Source organism: Mauremys mutica, chromosome 14, assembly GCF_020497125.1.
Source record: "Mauremys mutica isolate MM-2020 ecotype Southern chromosome 14, ASM2049712v1, whole genome shotgun sequence".
Lineage (NCBI taxonomy): Eukaryota > Metazoa > Chordata > Testudines > Geoemydidae > Mauremys > Mauremys mutica.
Genome location: NC_059085.1, coordinates 40,990,993 through 41,008,383, shown reverse-complemented (window position 1 = coordinate 41,008,383; position 17,391 = coordinate 40,990,993). Strand labels below are relative to the sequence as shown.

At 46.8% G+C, this 17,391-nt stretch overlaps 1 protein-coding gene across 6 annotated transcripts in view; it reads left to right on the top strand.

The window, feature by feature from the left end:
* KLHDC4 (kelch domain containing 4) overlaps positions 1 to 17,391 on the top strand; it is an 80,265-nt gene that overhangs the window by 19,440 nt on the left and 43,434 nt on the right. Inside the window, exon 2 of one of the 6 annotated variants that reach the window (XM_044986904.1) lies at positions 12,554 to 12,609. The exons of the other annotated variants lie outside the window; for them this stretch is intronic. The gene's annotated coding sequence lies outside the window, so the exon portion shown is untranslated. The remainder of the gene's footprint in view (positions 1 to 12,553; positions 12,610 to 17,391) is intronic. 6 annotated transcript variants of the gene reach the window in all.

Sequence of the window (17,391 nt, the reverse complement as noted above, 5' to 3'; positions counted from 1 at the left end):
CTGCCCCGCCCCCTCCTCACGCCGCTCTGAGCGGGGCGGGGCTCAGGCCCCATTGGAGCTCCCAGCCCCGCCCCCTCACCACGCGGCTCGGATCGGGGCGGGGCTCAGGGGCTCGGCCGGAGACTCGGCGCTTGATGCGCTGAGGCTCCCGGAGAGGGGCGGAGGTGGGAGCCTCCGCTCTTCTCTTGGGGGCCCCTGCAGAGCCTGGGGCCAGGGGCAAATTGCCCCCTTTGCCCCCCCCTCTGGGCGGCCCTGGGTAGAGGTGTATTTCAAGAAGGGAAGCAGATAAGTGCCTTTTGATTTCGGTGGAGTCAGATGCAGCTTGGGAAGAAAGTTGAACAGGAAAGAGGCTTCCTCGGCACTTCTGCCCTTTGTTTATTTTTCAGAAATGTGAAACCTATTCTGCTCTGACAAGTGGCAGCTGAGTCAAGATCAGCTCTTTACAAACGTATCTCGGCATCAGCTCAGGTTATAGTCACAGTAACCCACAGCGGTTGCTCTCCATCTCAGTTCTATTCCTGGAGACGGTGGAGGGAGCAAGTGGAGGAGAAGGAGGTTTTGAGCTGACCCACTAGTTCTGAATAGAGATGCTTGTACTGTCATGCAAAGAAATGGGGTTCAACTCCTGAGTGAAGGCTCCGCTTTCCTAGACAAGCAGGGTCTGCAGGAACTGCAGAGTCAGGGCATTCAGCTCCAGGAGAAAGCACCTCACCTTTCTCAATAGTGAATCCCTCTGGCTGGTTAAGATGAAGCATTGATGGACTTTGCTCCAGCTCACGTCGGTCAAAAGGGAGGTCGCTGCACGGTGAGGCCTCCAGGATGTGGGCTCTTCAGCATCCTTATTTCCAAAGGATCTCAAAGTGCTTTAGAAACTATTGTATTCAGACTGTACAAAGCACAAGGAAGATGCCACTCAGCACTGCAAGCATGGGGGCTCCTTCTCAGAGGGCATGAGTCGGAGGCAGTAGTGAACAGCAGTCACTTTGGAGAAAGCAGTGTTTTTGTTGTGAGAGCCAGTGTGTGTGTGACTGTGTTGGGGGACTGTGACAGAGTGTGAGACTGTGTGTGTGTGTGTGACAACCTGTATTGGGGGACAGTGCCTCGTGAAGAGCAGTGTATGTGGGTGTGAGAGCCTGTGTGTGTGTGTGTGTGTGTGTGTGAAGTGATCAGAGACAAAGCAGCGCAGGCAGGCAGGGTCCAGGGAGGGACTCCGTTCCAGGCAGTGGTGGGGCAGGCCGCCAGTGACTGGCTGCACAGCTCTGGGCTCCCCGGGGCTGGAGCGGCAGAGCCAGAGGCTGGAGTCCTCAGCCGGCTGGCTGAGGCATGAGGGAGGGAGGGGATGGGGTTGGGGGAGGGGAGAAGCCCGCCGCCCCAGCGTGAGGGAGGGGCCGGAGACTAAAGGGTTCCAGCTGCAGCCAGCGAGGGGAATGGTGCCCCAAATTTCAGGTGCCCCATGCAGCCGCGTATGCTGCTTATGCCTAAGGACGGCCCTGGTTGGGATGGTCTTGGGCCAGGAGAGTACGTATTGGCATTGTAACAGTTCTTTGTGTTGGTGTGCTCAGGATAGTTATTCGGTAAAATTGAGGCAATAGGTGATGATCTTGTCCTCAAAGGCCTGAACAGCTGATAAGTACCTGAGTATCAGAGAAAGTATCTGAGTACCAGAATGGGAGCCAGGAACTCCTGAGTATTAATTACAGCTCTGACACTGAGCCCTTCTGTGCCCATGGGGAAATCGACCCTATGTGCCTCAGTTTCCCAATCTGTAAATCAGGGATAAAGATGCTTGCATACAGTGTCTCCAAAGGGTAGATCCTGTCTGCAAAATGCCAGATATGTTTATAGTGCTCCCAAGGTGAAAAGTACTGAGAATGATTGTCATACAGTTCAAGTGGCCATGGTACAGCTACCATCCTCAGCTGATGTGAAAGCTAGCCACACTGCAATATCATAATTTATCCCCTGGGAAATTGAGAAGCTGTGTTGAATTTGAATGGCCGTTATGGAAAGCTGAATCATACATCCTGATCCCCGGTACGCACTGTGACACAACAAATGGCAGGTAGCTGAGCAAATATTTATTTCTGAATGGAATGTGATTCTCAACTCTTTCATTAATAAAATGGACAGTTTGTGTGGTGTGCGTGATTGAATCGCCTGTGGTTGCCTTAATAATGAAGCAAGCATTGCTTATTTCAGCCCCACTGACGGTTGTTGTAATTAGCCAGAGGCAGAATAGAAAGAGCCATGACATTATCCCCAGGATTTGCCTATGTACTTACCGTGTTGCTGTCTTTCCAATAAGGTGAATGAGATCACAGGTCGGAAACATGAGCTAACAGACATTTCTGAAAAGCGCAACATGTTCTGTGGTGTGGGGAATCTGTTGACAGGCATTAGTTCAGTACTGCTGCTGCAGCTTGTGATTTTAAAACAAAACCCTTCCATACTAAAGATTAATTAGTGGCTGATACACAGATATGACGCGTCATCTCTGTACAATGACCCAAGACAGAGAAAAAAACAGTGTGTCCTAGAAATGTGATGCTATCATTTTAGAGATGAGTCAAAGTAACGGGTAGTCCAAGTTAGGGCATAAGCCAAAGCATGGACTGCTGCACCAGAGTGGAGAGGAGAAAAAAGGGTCCAGCTGGGGCCACTCCTCCCTCCAGCACCTTCCTCGACTCTGAACTGTCCTGGGGGGACCCATCACAGGTGGTGTCTCCCCTCTCCCTGCACCATGCGAGCTTGGGAGAAAGCAGCAGAGGAGCCAGCCAGAGACCCCAGCTAGTAGGAACAGAAACAGCCACAGCAGGGACTTTGGGTCCTTTGGAGAATTTTCTGCGGTGTTGTGGACTAGACTTTCTCTGCTCTGTGCTGGGCTAATTGGCTGCTTGTTTCCACCCTCCTTCACAATCTCTTCACCCCAACCTCACTCTTCTGACCCTCTTCCCTGCCCCCCTACCTCCTTCCCTTCACTGTCCCTTCCCTTGAGCTGATCCCCTCCTTCCCAAACCCACCAAAACAGAAAAGAATCATGGAACTACACCTCTACCCCGATATAACGCTGTCCTCGGGAGCCAAAAAATCTTACCGCGTTATAGGTGAAACTGCGTTATATCGAACTTGCTTTGCTCCACCAGAGTGCGCAGCCCCGCCCCCTGGAGCGCTGCTTTACCGCATTATATCCCAATTCATGTTGTATTGGGTCGCGTTATATCGAGGTAGAGGTGTACCATGACTTTGCTACCATCATCTTGTTCACTCTGCTTGGATGTGATGCCCCTTCCCCCATCCTGTGTCTGTCCTGTCTAGTGAGATTAGATGAGCCTTGGGGCAGGGACTGTCATTTTGTTCTGTGTTTGTACAGCTCCTGGCACAATGGGGTCCCGGTCAATGACTGGAGCTCCTAGGCGCTACCATAACACAAATAATAATAATAATTAACTAAACAGTATAGTACTGTGGTAAACTAGCAAGTGTGATTACGTATGACACTGTTTTACTGGATGGAATGAGAACTTTTCAGCTATGTGTCATAGACCTTATAGTCTTAACAATAAATGGCGAATTTCCTTTAGCTAGAATTGGAGATGCCATCTATGCAAAAGGAACCCAATTAATGATCATCACCAAGAGTCAGAAAATGATGGGCTCAGATTCATTATTAACCAGTGCCATTCACCATTAAACATGCATCTTTTATGCAAGCTGGTCTATAGCATGTTTCTTACCATTAACCAATATGAGCCATCACATCTGTGCAGTAAGAGAGAAATGAATATAGGCAAATCCTGTAAGATGAATTCCTTTTCCCCATTCAAATATTCTAATACTCCAGAGAAACACAAATTCCTATTCATCAAGAAGTGCACAGTACGCACAAGTCCACTTATTGAAATTTATAAGAATAAATAAGTAATTCATGTTTATTTTGCAAAGACACAGGAAATCTTGCAGGGCTAATCATTTCACTCGGGATAAAGTTTTAGGGTCTGCAGCATGATAAGAGCATATATAGGGGGTTATCATATTATTTGTTCAGCCTAAGAGAACCAGACTGAACTTGTGTGTGACAGACTAAATCCCTCAGTAATTTATTGTACAGACCAGTAAACCTTGCTCAGACCATGCTGACTGAAGCAAAGAAGGCATTAACCAGCTGATCTTACTCTGATATCTGTCATATTGTTACCCACAGAAAAATAGGAGTAATTCAGCCCACCCTATGAGGGCCAGTAATTATTACTATTTTTATTGTGGCAGCAGGCAAAATGAGCTTGGCTGTATACAAACAAATGTGAAGGGACACTGTCCTAAACTGCTTACACCACAAAGGTGGGCAAGTTGATTTTGTGCCTGGGCTAGTAAATGTTCATGATGGTTTTGCAATGCTAAGGTATCTGTCAATTATTTAAATATCCAACAAATTAGGCCTCGGCAGCTCAGGAGACTGGTAATAGGATTACAGTCCCTTTTTTAGGTCACCAGTCCAGATTTGTCCCACATGGGTAGTGACCAAAATCTGCTTCCAGCTGGTGGTTGTTTGGTAGCTATTTGAAATGAGTTCATTTTCCAGTGTGCAAGTACGTAAATTCCAAAACCACCTTCACAGCTGATACTGACGGATGCCCTTATTGACAGTCTCCTCAGAGCACGGTAATGCGCTTTCATGTCGGGGGTAGCTTGGATGAGCATGTGGATGAGAAAGCACTGATTATTTACAATTCCAACAGTGAATCCCAAAGAAGCATTCTGGCTAGGTGTGTTGTGCAGCTGTTAATCAAGTTGTGAATGAGAAGGCTCTTCATAACAGAGGGCTTGGCTACACTTACAAGTTGCAGCGCTGGTGGAGGCTTTCCAGCGCTGCAATTACACCCCGTCCACACTTGCAGGGCACAACCAGCGCTGCAACTCCCTGGTTGCAGCGCTGGCTGAAAACCCATCCCGGCAGGGGTATAAGGAGTGCAGTGCTGGTGATCCAGCGCTGCTCAGCAGGTGTGGACACTCACCAGCGCTTTAAGTGTCCTCCAGGGAATAAGGAGTTATCCCAGAATTCCTGTTCAGCCACTCTGCTCATCAGTTTGCACTCTACTGCTCTTGCCTCAGGTGACCAGCCCTTTAAATGCCCCGGGAATTTTAAAAATCTCCTTCCTGTTTGCTGCAGCCAGGTGTGGAGTGCAATCAGTTAATCTTTCCAGGTGACCATGCCTCCACGTGGCAAACAAGCCCCAGCATGGAGCACTGGCGAGCTGATGGACCTCATCAGTGTTTGGGGGGAGGAATCAGTGCAGGCACAGCTGCGCTCCAGCCGTAGGAATTACGATATCTTTGAGCAGATATCAAGGTCCATGCTGGATAGGGGCCATGATCGGGACGCACTGCAATGCAGGGTGAAAGTTAAGGAGCTGCGGAGTGCCTATTACAAAGCCCGCGAGGGTAATCGCCGATCCGGAGCTGCCCCCACGACCTGCCGTTTTTACAGGGAGATGGACGAGATACTTGGGGGTGACCCCACTGCCAATCCCAGGATAACGATGGACACTTCTGAGCAGGCTGGGGGACAGGAGGAGGAGGCGGAGGCGGCGGCGGAGGCGGGGAGGGGGGAGGAAACCACGAGTGAAGCTACTGGGATGGGGGAAGACACCCCAGAGTGGGCATGCAGCCAGGAGCTCTTCTCAAGCCAGGAGGAAAGTACCCAATCGCAGCAGCCAGCAGTTGCAGAAGGACAAGCAGAGGAGCGGGTTAACGGTAAGCGGCTTTTATTTTCTGGGTGGAAATGTTTCTGGAGAGGAAGGGGGGTTCTGGCTGCATGCATGCCAGCCTCTAGATGTGGAATAGCCCGTTGATGTGGTCTATCACGTCGCGGTAATCTGCTTCAGTTATCTCAGCAAAAGTTTCAGCCAGAGCGTGGGCAATATGCCTGCGCAGGTTTATAGGGAGAGCCACTGTGTTTCTTGTCCCAGTCACGCTGACGCGTCCGCGCCACTGTTCCGCGAGTGGGGGGGGGGGATCATTTCTGAACACAGGCAAGCCGCGTAGGGTCCCGGGCGGAATCCACATTGCTGTAAAAGATCCTCCCGCTGTCCCCTAGTGACTCGCAGCAGGGAGATATCTTGCAGGATTAACTCCTGTGAAAAATGTTGGGAGACTCTTTAGTGAAGAGATAGGTAGATAGTGAAGATCACCCCTGCAGCTGCATCTTCACTCAACCCCTCTATCACTCCAGATTACCCGAAGCAACCAGCCCCCCTCTATCAATCAAGCCCCACTTCTCCTTCTATAAGCACCCCTCACTCACCATTTCGTGGCTTCTGTCGTGTTATGCGTGTGGGAAAAGAATGTTAAAGTGCGAACTCCCTCAGTGTAACAATTCATGTCTGGAGATAGTGGATACAATGCTGCCCCTGTTAAATGTTTCATTTCTGGGTTTCTACAGTGACCTTGACTCCTGGAGTGGGCAGATGTTCCACAGCACAGAGGCTACAAAATTTGAGAAGAAATCCCCGAAAGAGCAAAGAGGACATGCTGAAGACTGTTCTTCATCACTCTGCTGCAGAGAGAAAGGAACTGAAGGAGTGGCGAGAGAAGGAAAGCATGATCCGCCAGAGACATTGGCGTAGAAACGCTGTGGCAAAGAAGAAAAGCACAAACCAGCTGCTAGAGATCCTGTCGAGCCAAGCGGACTCTCTCAAGGCTATCGTAGCCATGCAGGCAGAGCAGTCCCGTGCTGCCCCACAGCCCCCCCCGTCCCAAAGCTTTTTTCCTTGTGCCCCAATGTCAGCTCAAACCGCCTTTCCCCAGCATTCAGTTTCTTACCACCACCAGCTGCCTCCAACACCTGTACGTTCACCAACCAGCCCTGATACCTACCACCCTTACCCTCTGCACTCAACCCCCATAACCATGCAGTATATGCACCCTGAAGTGCAGGAATCGTTAAACAGCAATCCAGACAGGACATATGCAAACTTGTGACTGTACAGTTCACCAACCCACACCCCTTCCCTCTTGTGTTCATGAAATGTTGTGTGTCTGTCTGTCTGTCAAGGAATTTTTTTTCTTTACAATAAAACAATTCTTGGCTTTGAAAACAGTCTTTATTATAGCAGATAGTGAAAGATACCTTAGCCCAGTAAAGAAAGAGGCACTGCAAATCATTTTAGGGATAATAGAATAACAGTGTAAACAGTGCAATTCACTCCCATGCAAGTCAGCAAACATTACTGTTGGCTTTCAGCCTCAAATTCTTCCCTCAAGGCATCCCTAATCCTTGAAGCCCTGTGCTGGGCCTCTCTATTAGCCCTGCTCTCTGGCTGTGCATATTCAGCCTCCAGGACTTGAACCTCGGTGGTCCATGCCTCACTGAATGTTTCACCCTTCCCTTCACAAATATTATGGAGGGTACAGCAAGCGGATATAACCGCGGGGATGCTGCTTTCCCCCAAGTCTAGCTTCCCATACAAGCAACGCCAGCGTGCCTTTAAACGGCCAAAAGCACACTCCACAGTCATTCGGCACCAGCTCAGCCTGTAGTTGAACCGGTCCTTGCTCCTGTCAAGCTTCCCTGTATAGGGTTTCATGAGCCAAGGCAGTAACGGGTAAGCGGGGTCTCCAAGGATCACAATGGGCATTTCGACGTCCCCTACTGTGATCTTCCTGTCTGGGAAAAAAGTCCCTGCCTGCATCTTCCTGAACAGGCCACTGTTCCGAAAGATGCGTGCATCATGCACCTTTCCAGGCCAGCGTGTGTAAATGTCAATGAAACGCCCGCGGTGATCCACAAGCGCCTGGAGAACCATAGAGAAATACCCCTTTCGATTAACGTACTCTGATGCCAGGTGGGGGGGGGGCCAGAATAGGAATATGCGTCCCATCTATTGCCCCTCCACAGTTAGGGAAACCCATTTGTGCAAAGCCATCCACCATGTCCTGCACGCTCCCCAGAGTCACGGTCTTTCTTAGCAGGATGCGATTAATTGCCTTGCAAACTTGCATCAAAACGATTCCAACGGTCGACTTTCCCACTCCAAACTGGTTCCCGACCGACCGGTAGCTGTCTGGATTTGCCAGCTTCCAGATTGCAATAGCCACCCGCTTTTCCACCGTCAGGGCAGCTCTCAATCTTGTGTCCTTGCGCCGCAGAGTGGGGGCGAGCTCAGCACACAGTCCCATGAAAGTGGCTTTTCTCATACGAAAGTTCTGCAGCCACTGCTCGTCATCCCAGACTTCCATGACGATGTGATCCCACCACTCAGTGCTTGTTTCCCGAGCCCAAAAGCGGCGTTCAACGGTGCTGAGCATTTCTGTGAATGCCACAAGCACTGTAGTGTCACACGCGGCAGGAGAATCGATATCGATATCATCGTCAGACTCCTCACTGTCACTTTGGAGCTGAAGGAATAGCTCGACTGCCAAACGTGTTGTGCTGGCGACACTCATCAGCACAGTCCTCAGCAGCTCGGGCTCCATTTCCCACAGAAATTGCGATTCACACACAGAGAGTAAAACACTCACAATGGCGCCAAATGTTGCCAGAAAGAGTGAATGCTGGGATGTGAAGCGATGCACCACGGGGCGCTGGCAAACAGGAAGCGGAATGACCCGCACACTTCCTTCCCCTTCCCACAATACTCAGCGCCAAAATGGGACGAGGTGCTCTGTGGGATAGCTGCCCACAATGCACCTCTCAATACAGCGCTGGAAAGTGCTGCAAGTGTGGCCACACTGCAGCGCTGGTAGCTGTCAGTGTGGCCACACTCCAGCGCTGGCCCTACACAGCTGCATGACCAGCGCTGTAACTCCCAGCGCTGCAACTTGTAAGTGTAGCCAAGCCCAGAGAGGTAAACAGTTTGGCTTGGAGCAGAGTTGGGTGGGAAACTAACATTTTTGCAAAAACAAATTTTGGTTTTGCATTGAAAATTGAGCATTTCAGTATTCAGCCCAGCACTAGAACAGAGGGGAGGGGATCTTTGCAGACGTGATTGAGTTTGAGAGCAAGGTCGGTCAGACACCAGTTTCAGAATGTCCTCTTCCTGTATGGACTATCAAAATATTCAGAACTAGTGAAATGTGTGAATCAAATGGAGAATAGGCCCCTAAAACTGCATTTATAACTCTGTTCTTTGTGTCCAAGAGAAACCACCACCTTCTTGATTTTAGTGAAATCCCCAAATGCAGAATGTGAAACCCACTCTGCACTACTCTTGCCTCTGGAAACTGGTAACCTTGCCACTTGAGCACGGACTCTTCAGGTGGTTAATTGAATAATTGGCTTCCCTGGTTAATAGAACAAGAAGTAAACACAGGATTCATATTTTTGTGCTGGCTAGAACCATCTACATGGAGGGTGAGGAGGTCCTGACTGCGAGTGAATGAAGTTTGGATTTCCTGAAAGAATTAAAATAGATTTTTTAACCTACACACAATCTTTTCTTCATTTTGATTCATAATCCTGCTCCTGATCACTGAACACTTCTGAGAGAGAATAAACCCCCCAACTTTGCAACCTGATGCAATGCCTCAGCATTTGTTGCACCATGTGTGGAGAGTGTTCCTAAAGAGGATGTGGATGTGGTTTGTGGCTCTTCTCTGCTGAAGTGCTGACACCTGGTGGACTATGAAGGCCATGACAACTTTCGGGTCTCACCACATTCCAGTCTTGATTGCATCAGCCTAAGAACCTGACTAATAAAGACTGCAGAACTGGAATTAATTTGCAAACTAGATACCATCAGATTAGACCTGAATAAAGACTGGGAGTGGTTGGGTCATTACAAAACCTAAACTTAATTTCCCCAATACTAATTTCTCCCTACTGCTACCCACACCTTCTTGTCAACTGTCTGTAATGGGCCACTCTCTTACCACTTCAAAAGTTATTTTCCCTCCTTTGGTATCCTGCTGTTAATTGATTTCTCGTTAGACTGACCTAACACTTGGTAAAGCACCCCCATCCTTTCATGTATGTATACCTGCTCCTGTATTTTTTACTTCATGCATCTGAAGAAGTGGGTTTTAGCCCACAAAAGCTTATGCCCAAATAAATTTGTTAGTCTCTAAGGTGCCACAAGGACTCCTCGGTTCTTTTGCTGATACAGACTAACACGGCTACCACTGAATTCTGGTGGTGTTTCATTAGGTACCTCTGGCTGTTGTGACCTTCTGAGCAATAGGTCCTTTTCTTTCACTTGGTCATTTTCCAGATGGCTTTCCCTTCAGTCAGCCTTGAAACTGGTTATTTTCTAACTAGTGCACCTACATTTTTTAGTTTTATTTTTAAATGACAAAGTGGATTCAAAGACAGTGTATAAACTGGAAATGGGCCCAAGCCCCTGAGTCTGAATCTGGACCTGATCTTCTACAAAGGCCAGATTCAGGGTTTTTGTTCAGTGGACCGTAGAGATGTGAATTGATGTGAAGTGAAGCGCCAGCTTTGAAAGAATGTCAGAGGTGTTTTGTTGCAGGACTATCTCTAATAAAAACATTCAGCTTACTAAGCCTCCCTGGGTCCCCACTGTGAGCTGTTATATGCTAGCAACTCCTATGTTTGTCAAACTGTTCTGCAGAGACACATGATGTAAATGTTACCTAATGGGTAGGACAGTGCCTTTGCAATTTCAGGAAACTAGGGGTTGTTTCATGTTTCCCAACAGAGACATTTGCAAGTCACCCCCACACTGTCAATTGCTGGGTTTTAATAAATTATTGGAACAAGGAAGCCAGTTGCAAACACTCATGTTAATTAAGAAAGACAGGCTCTTTCCATCTGATTGTAGTATTGCCAGTGTTACAACACATTGCCCAGAGGAGTGTGCTTTGAATACTTCCTGCTTTTTAAACTTTCCAAGTAGTGAGTTTTCCCCCCAACTCACACATCTGATGATAATCCATGGAATGACTTTGCCAAAAGATATGTATAGGGAGGGAGTGAAAGGCAGAATGAGATGAAATCAAGACTAACAAAAGAGGAAAGGAGGCAACTGCTTGCTTCCTTCCTTCATTTATCTAAGGCCCTGTCCACACTGTGGTAGAACAGTGCAAGTAAAGCCCATGTTTAAGCATGGTTCTTGCTAGAGGGCTTCTATCAGGATCTTGCTCATCTTTGGGACAGATATATTTTATCTTATAGCATGCCAAGGGAAGTCACACGGTTTGAGTTGTACTTGGCACAGGGCCAAAGGCAAGAGTCAGAAAGAAGATACCATTTTGCCACTAAGTACTATGGTACAGTATGAAGTTCTGGAGAGATCCGCTCTGTTTCATAGCAGGGCAACCGAGGCAGAGATAGCAAAACACATTTGTTAAGGGCTCAGTCCAAGCATATACTGGACAGAACCCTTGGGAAGTTTTGCTAGTTCCAGACTGATACACTGGATACATTACTGTATAACTATATTCAACAATATATCCCACAAAACTGATAACTCCTTGCTCTAATGCCTAGTTTGTTTTAATTAAAGACTTACAAGGATGCAGCATACAAGTGTATACAGTGGGTCAAATTCATCTGTGGTGCATTAATAATAATAGAGTTGCATCAAGCATTAATTTGGCCCAATGGGTACTGCACTAACTAGAGACAGGTCTGAGCCAAAACCCCAGGCTCATACTTTGGGAACACTTGGGTCCAGCTGTGAATTTCATGTGTAGCCCTGTGATATATAATAGACCGGTACCAAGCCCCTGCTGTTGAATGTCCACACCCAAATGTTGCAGGTTCGGCCCATCTCTAATGTCATCCCTTACGAAAGACCATCACTGAACTCAGGCATTTATGTTAGTGCAAATGGGCATGAAGTTGCCATTGACAAGCGCACAGCTGGACCCACAGCCCCCAGATTTGAATATGTGAAGCGCCACATATTTGGTATTTACAAGAGGCAGGACAACCTGCTTCAGCTGGAAGCAAGAATTTTATACTAGCATTTTGCAGCCCTGAATTAATTGAGTCAATTGGGCTGATGCAATAGGACAATGATGTATGTCCCCACTGCTCTTTGGAGAAATGAAAGGGGAAGGCTTTAGGTGATTCTACAGGGTGAGGCACCACTAATGTTAACCGCTTTCACTAGCAGTGAGATCGAGACATTCCCAGCTTCTAAAGGCCTGTGGGGAATTTGCCACTCCAGGCTGCTGCAAATGGCTCCTTTTATGGGCTGTTGTGGTTTCATATGCCAAGGCAAGAAAACTGGAAACATTCCTAGTTGTATGCGCCATCATATTAGCAATTTGCAGTGTTATTGTAGCCGTGTGGGTCCCAGGATATTAGGGAGACAAGATGGATGAGATAATATCTGTTATTGGATCAATTTCTCTTGGTGAGAAAGACAAGTTTTTAAACTTATCTAGAACTCTTCTTATGGTGTTTTGCAGTCTTTGCGGCAGTTCTTGTATTGCAAACTTTTAAAGTGAACATTGCCTTAGTTTTGGCTACTCGGTAATGAAGCCTGCAGTTGTCGACTTCTGGAATATTAATAACTGCTGTGGTCATTATGTAGCACACTTGCGTTAAAACCATGCTTCTTCTGAAAGGCTCTCTCTCTCTCTACAGGTGAGCTCACTTTAAGCTAGTAACGCCTGCCTTTGAAGTGGAATTGCTGGATTCAGGTGCCTATCACCTTGGAGCCAAGTTCAAATATCGGTGCAATCTGCAGAGATGAAAAGTCATTCCCATCTGACAGCTGTGTTTAATTGCTCAGCTGAAATAAGCTGGTGGCCTCCCCTCACTTTTTAGAGGTGGTGTCTGCTTCATGAAAACTGCTCTGTCAAGGCCCCTTGATTGCTGAAAGGTCAAGGATTAAAAGGGCCATGGAAACCCAGGCTGGATGGAGGAGTTTTGCTGCCTTAGACAAACCTAAACCCAAGTTACTCTATCTGCAGTCCCCCTTACAAACAATTACTGGGCCTTTTGTTGCCCCTAACACTGTGCTGCCCTGAGTGACCAGTTGTTCCACCGTCTCTGCTAGAGATGATGCCGATGGAAAATGAAACTCCCTGCTCAGCCTTAAGTTAGAGGTGATCTTTTCAGATTCGAGTGGAGAGATATTGTAGGGGTCATGTGGGGGCCGCACAGGGAAATTTGTATTGGTTGCAGAACCTGTTATGTGGATAAAGAAAACAGTTCAGACTCTAGGACCTTCCACATGCACTAAATTAATTTTAAAATTAACAAAATATGACCATTTTGAGACAGATTAGACTTTTCAAAATTATAGACATTAGAGGCTCAATTTTCAAATTTTGATGCCAAAAGACACTTAAATCCCTTTTTTAGGCATCTAAACCCTGAGTTTGGTGCCTATACTGAAACATCCAAATTTGAAAACTGGGCCCACTGGACCCTTACAGTTGGAAAAGACTCTCTGAGTTAACTTATCTGTCTCCCATTTGGTAGACGGGTGTGGAATTCAGCTGGAATTTTATTTCATTATATCTACCACCTGTCTCCAAGTGTCTTGGTCCATCAATCATCCTAAACTGCTCCATTCTCAGCTACGACCTCCTAAAATGTCTGCAACATCGCTGGAAACCATAAATAATATGTATGTTAAAGCCACTCTGTTTGAATCCTTTTCTCGCATTTCAATCTTTCCTCTGAAGTCTAATTCGATTGCAAAGCACTAAAAAAAGCAGTGAAATTACCTTGAAATTGAGAGTTAAAGGGCTTTTGCTGATTCATTAAAGAGGATTTGTGAACCTAGACACAGTTTAAATGAGACAAACCGCTGTCATTGAATTAGGAATGGGCCAGCTAGTTGAATTGAGTCATCTCATCCTGGTTAGCTGGTGCTGGGGGTCCCCTTCTGGATTGTGGGCATATAGGGACAAATCTTGTAGCTTTTATATAAGCTAATCTCCCCTGGAAATTTTGTCTAGGTTAGGAATTTTTAGAAAGTGCCTAAGGAGCACAAGTTCCATTAACTTGGCCTCATAACTCAGACACTTCTGAAAAACCTAACTTACGAGCCTGATCCTGAAAAGCGTGGTCATGAAGAGCTCAGGGTGCTCGGCAACCTGTTGGATCAAGCACTAATTAAGGCCTGCTGGGTTCAGATGGGGTAAGTGAGGCATGGACTGGGAAAATTACACAATGAGTCAGAAATAGAGCCCTTGACACCTGACTCCCTGTCCCCTGACTTAACCCCAAGACTGTCCTACCTCCCTGAGGGATGGGGAACCTGATACATTAGAAGAGAGCATCTAAGACGTTATATGACGTTACTGCCATTTCACAATGCAAATATCGTAATTAGATCTGAGCCCTTATTGGAACCCTGTCGCTAACCCTAAGCTACCAGAACAATGAGGATTTTCTCCAGCCACATCAGAATATTGTGGTATTAATCTGCAGGGACTTTGTATTGCTCTGCAGCTGCGTTCGCTAGTTCTCTAGCTCTGCGAGGACATTGTTCTACATTTATACCAAAAGAAATGACCTTATCCAGGTTCCTAAAAAAAATCTAAGCTTCCCCCAGTCATCAGTTCCACATTCACCCCTGTTTATTGGCTCTATCATCATCCCCACCTTTCCCTAAAATAAACCCTAGGAAACCCTGATTAGAATGTATTTCTCTTCCATCCACCCATTCAGGAGCGGGAATATGGGGCTAGTTTTGTTACTCTCATTGCACCGCCCTGTTGTTAGTCATAAATTACTTATGGTCCTTCTGCTTCCTTTGTGACATCAATTTTTTCCTTGCTAGCGGCTCTAGGAAACCTTAATAAGGGAAAATAAGCCAAGTGTTAGCGCACAAAGGTGACTTGTGGGGGAAAAAGATATTGGGTCCCCTCTGATCTTCAGTACAGTTATGAAAAAATGTTACGGTCATGAAGGCTCCATGTGGGTTATTCTTTGCTTTGCTGATGCAGCAGCATTTACCATCCCGTTGAATGAACATGTTCCAGACAGTAAAAAATAACAAAGTGAAAGGGCAAGATCTTGCTACAGGCCAGTCTGGGCCAGGCTGCAGATATGATAGTACAGAGCGTCTCACATCATAAAAGGAAATTTGCAAACACTGGCAAACTGAAGCCTCTGTAATGTTCCCTGTCAGCAGATTGTCAACCAAACAAAGGTGATAGGGTGAGCAGCTATGCAAGGGAACATCTGTGAGTGCATGTCTGTGTCTGGCAGTGCACATCTGGCTGCCATCTGTGTGTGTATATTTGAGTGTACGCTTGGCGTGTGTGTGTGTGTGTGTGGAGGTGGGGAGTGTGACTGCTCAAGTATGTGTTTGGGGTGCAAGAGAGTTGGCCTGTTTGTGCAAAAAACTTATCTCATCCCAAGACAGTTCCAGAGAGCCAGGGCTCTTAGCACAGGAACACTGGAATTCCTGTATCAGAACAGTTTGTCTCCTATCTCCAGATGTGGCCTTTAACAGACTCTTTCAAAGAAGGCCAGTCCTATACTGCCACCATCATTATTGCACTTGGAGTTTTGTGCAATGTAAATATAACATGGCGGGGAGGGATTTCGCCTTGATCCAGCTTATGCTAGTGTTGCCAACTTTCTAATTGCACTACACTGAACACCTAGCCCCGCCCCTTCCAGGAGGCCCCTCCCCTCCCCAGAGGCCCAGCCCCCAATCACTACATTTCCCCCTCCCTCGTTCTCCCCCTCCCTCCCTCCCTTTCAATGGGCTGGGGCAGGGAGTTGGGATGCGGGAGGGGGTGAGGGCTCCAGCTGGGGGTGCAGGCTCCTGGGTGGGGCTGGGGATGAAGGATTTCGGGTGCAGGAGAGGACTCCAGGCTTGGGCTTTGCCATTTATTTTGTAATAATAAGCCTAGTCCCCAAGAGAGGGGCTTTGTTGACCAAGAAAAAGCCTGAAGTTATGTTTTTGAATGGCCTAAGAGGGGAAATCGAGGCTGGTTGCCTGTAGAGCAACCTCTGACCACAAGGGGGCTCTGGGGAGGCAGCTGCCTGTCTTACAAACCTCAAACATTTAAATACCTCAAGTCTTTCTTCCCTTCAAAATCTCCCTAAAATGTATTAGGTGAAAGCCTGACTGCAGTGAATTGAGGGGCAAAGCTCCCATTAATGTCAGTGGGGCCCAGATTTCACCCATGGGTTTCTTTCTGAGAGAAAGAAAAGTCACTGTGTCTGAGCTATTGAATGGAGCTATAACTCTTTATGCCAGCTGAGGATTTGCCCCATTCTCCTAAGTTCTCAGTTCACTTTCCTGGTATAAACTTATTGATGACTCATTCTAGTCTTAATTATAACTCTGGCATTTTCAAGACTGCCAGCCAAACATTTGTTTAGCAGGATGTGTATTGTCTGCAGTGCTAAAGAATTTTTACGGTTCTCTTCTCATTCTGTTTTTTTTTTTTTATTATCTTGAAAAAGCTGAGATTCAGATTTTAGGCAGATATTCAAAAAATCTGAATGATCCTGCAGTTTCTAGGGTATGGGCTTAAGTACTTAGCTTATTAGCTGTGTCAGCATTTAGATATAGCAGTGATAGGTACTATGGAAAAACACTGGCACACAGATAGATTAGGCATTGGTGGAAGGCAGCCTGGCCTCACATTCTTGGAGAGGTTTTTTTTAATTTATTTTCAGTGAAAATATAATAATTCTACTTTTTTTCTGGAAGTGAAAAAAATTACACAAGCATATTTTACAGTGGAACCTAATGAAAAGAAAATCATGCCTCCTTGGATTTAAACTCAAACTGATTTTCACAGTGTTCAAAACTGGCTGAATTTAAGAAAATGTACTCTCATAGTCGAAATGATCACTTTTTCCAATTACAGCTTGATGAGATTCTAATGGGGGCTCCATATCAGTGTGAAACACGTAGTTAATAGCAATCCTAATAATGACTAGTTGGGCCGTATCACCAAAGTGACACTTATAGAGCACTGGAGTATCACCAACCCCAGTTTTTCAAAAATCATAAGTCAGGTCCCCCAAAATCATGAAACTGGCTTAGAAAAAGTGAGTTTCTAGCCCTCCTGGTTGTAGAGAACAGCTCAAAACATGACCTGAGTGCCCCCTCTAAAGAAACAGGAAGGCAAATGAAAAGAACCCCACATTTATTATTTTTGTCAAATCTCATAATTTTTAAGCTGGTCTAATAATTTGTTGAGGCCTGGCTCATGATTGCTGGACGGCTGGGGTTGACAAACCACACCTCCTAACATTTCAAGTGGCTAATGTGGGTCACAGCGCCGCTCAGGTTTGGTCCGTTCACTCCTCCATCTACAGAGGGGCAAACCTGAGTGGTGTTCCGACCCACCCCCCCATGTGCCAGGTCACTTGGTTTGGGGGCCCTCTCCACTGGGGGGCATGGGGCAAACTTTTGGGATCAGTGGTCTTGGAGCTCAAAGCTAGGGCTTCAATTACAGGGGAATTTTTTTTAGGGGGGGGCCCTTATTACTTTTTGA